Source organism: Passer domesticus, chromosome 16 (genome assembly GCF_036417665.1).
Source record: "Passer domesticus isolate bPasDom1 chromosome 16, bPasDom1.hap1, whole genome shotgun sequence".
Classification (NCBI taxonomy): Eukaryota; Metazoa; Chordata; class Aves; order Passeriformes; family Passeridae; genus Passer; species Passer domesticus.
This window is the reverse complement of record NC_087489.1, coordinates 2,791,837-2,794,683: the sequence shown is the minus strand read 5'-3', so window position 1 is coordinate 2,794,683 and position 2,847 is coordinate 2,791,837. Positions and strand designations below refer to the sequence as shown.

General features: G+C 44.9%; 1 long non-coding RNA gene across 1 annotated transcript; it reads left to right on the top strand.

Moving 5' to 3' along the window:
- Positions 1–2,059: 2,059 nt before the first annotated feature.
- Positions 2,060–2,847, top strand: LOC135282170 (uncharacterized). Its single transcript, XR_010348468.1, has 3 exons — positions 2,060–2,084; positions 2,370–2,426; positions 2,621–2,847. It is a non-coding gene; the product is annotated as an uncharacterized LOC135282170 (long non-coding RNA).

Below are 2,847 nucleotides of genomic sequence, written 5' to 3'. Positions count from 1 at the left end.
AGATATTTGCTTTTACAAATAAACTGTAGATTGCTGATAAATGAAACTGGACATTGAAAGATTAAAGAAACATTGGGGAAAAACCCTAAATTCCATAAGAATCAACAATCAAAAGGGAGGGTTATACATTAGAGGAGAATCTCTGGTATCAGGTGTTTTGGGAAGTCTGAACCTCTCAAGTACCTCAGCCAATGGGGAAAGAGAGAAGGGAAATGTGTCTGGGAAATTGGGATAAACAGGGGGCTGCATCCTCCAAAACTTGGAGAGAGCCCAGGGGAATGCCCCATGGCCTCTCCCTTTATTGGAATAAAGTCAAAGGACTCCTCTGTCTCCTTTTTGGACATAAACCTCTGGTGTTTGTGGATTAATTTTCCTGACAGGACTGTGCTGCAGAGAATCACAGAATCATTAAGGTTGGAAAAGGACTTCAGTCATTAACCCAGCACTCCCTCTCTCAATTCCTGCCTTTCCCAATGGCTTTGGAGCTCACTGGCTCTGTGTAGGGAAGTTGGAGGAGGATGAGTGTGGGCTGGGAGGAGGCAGCAGTGCAAAGACAGCAATCCTTGGGAAAACTGCTCCTTTTCCTGGCTGGGCTCCAGCTGGAAGCTCCCCCAGCCCCAGCAGCTCCCCCAGGGGTTCCTGCTGGTTTGGTCTCTGTTGGAAGAAGAAACATGACTTGCTAGAGAAGGTCCTTCCTCCTCCTCCTCCTCCTCACCTGACAGCCACCACAAACACCTGATTATTCACAACCCAGAGAGCCTGCAGCTCCATGGAGTTTCTCCACCTGCTTTATACTTCCAAGAATATCCTGCACTCCCTAAACGCCACCACCCACCCTGCTCCTGCTGGAATCACCTCATTATTTTCCAGAAAAGCTTCATAACCACGTCCAAACAAAGCAAAAAAATCCTGGCATGACAACCTACCACCAAAAAAACCATTTTCCTGGGATCCTTCTCTTGTTCTTCTACTGTCTGGGAGGAGAGGCACTGACAGCAAGCACAACTGGGAATAAAGCTGTATTTTTATGAAGCAAAGTGCCTTTGAGTTTATTTAAGCATCATGGGTGTTCCACAGGTTGCCAGTGAGCCCCTGCATGTTGACTTCAAGACTGGAATGATGTCTGGAACCACACATGAGCCTCCAAATGGAGCTTGCTGGCATTCTGTGAGTTGCTCCATTATGCTGGCTGGCCAGGCAATAGCTGTGGCTATTGGAGTTTTTGCTGGAATGACAAGACTGGAGGGTGTTTGAGGGTTTTCTGAAGCAAATCATTGCTCATATTCCGTTCTTTCGCCCATTCCCTGTTTTGCACTCCCAGGCCTTTTACAGCCTATAAAGAAGTTGCCAAGGTACCCTTGGGGAGACAAGTCCATGGTCTCAAGCCATCAGTTTGCTGTGCTATCATTGATATTCTTCTCACCTGAATTCGGGATCAGCTTCATGAATTTGTTATCACACACCTACAGGATTAGGGAGACCTCTGGTCTCCTTCTGAATTCCCCACTCCACTTCCCTGTGTCTGTTGGATTAATGAAATGGACAGCGTTTTATGGATGAATTATCAGATCCAGCAATCTGGGAGCAAAGAGGGAGTGAAAAAATAACAGATTAGTCAGTGAGTGATATTGGGCAAGGCAAATATTGAACCAATTTCTCCTTTATTACAGATACAGGGTAACAAGTTAATAAGAGAAGCAGCAGAATGTGGGTAATGGCCATCACACTGCTGGGATGAATTATATGAGAGTATAAAATCTTATATGCACTGCATACATTTTTTAAAGTTATATTGAGCTGTACTGGAAAACATGGGGAAATGCCTGGTGGAATTTAAGTATTAGGAGTCAGTGGCACTTTTGTCTTGTCTGCAGCTACTAAAACTACTCTGTTCATTGGCTTGTGCAGGACAGTCCCTCTATTCCCTAAAGGGGAAGCTCACACCTCCAGGAGTCACAACCCAAAACACAAGATGGGTTTTGGGAGCCCTTACTGAATTTTGAGGGATAACCATCTTAAGCACAGCACCTGCACATCCCTCCTGCCTCCTGGGGCCAGAATCAGAGCTCAGATGTGAAACACATGTGAGGATGTCTGCAAAAACATTTGGGTTTTCACCTCAAGGAGGGAAAAAACAAAAAATATTTTACTGTACAATACAGGAGAACACAGATTGATGCATTTTCATTGCAATCCTTGCTCTGAATTTAAGGCAGGGAGGAAGACGGGTTTGGTATCATTTGAATTCTCCTCTGTTTCTAAGCACTCCAGGCACTGATGAGACTTAATTATCTCCTGAACAATTTTAGTAAAAAAAAATTAAGACAACTAAAACTAATAAAATATTAATAACAGGTTTTTGCTCATAGGCTGGGGCTGACCTTTTGCTGACATCAGTTAATGTCTCGCTGATATTGAAATACCAGGTGAGTCTCATCTCTTTGAAGCTGGAGCTGCCTCCTGGGCAATGCCAGCCTCAGTGGAGCAGTGAGCAGAGACTCTTGCTAACCCTTAATTATAAGATCTCCCATTGGCAAAAAAAACTGTCTGGATCGTTGGTGACACGTTATAAAACACACTCCAGCTTCATGAGACACACGAAACTTTGATCTGTTTGCAGGTGGTCATTTGCATCTGAAATGTCCGTGGTGAATTTTACTCCTTTCTCTTCTCGCCCCTTGCCTGGCTGAGAGCAGCACTGACAACTCCAACCACTCGAAAATGAAAATCAGGGTATGGGTCTAAAAAGCACAAGCAGAGTGGCTGGAAAATCACCGTGCTTCTAAAAATAGGGCAGGTGGGGGCTGTTGGGCTTGCTGTGTGAGGCCCAGCAGGATGGAGGTGACT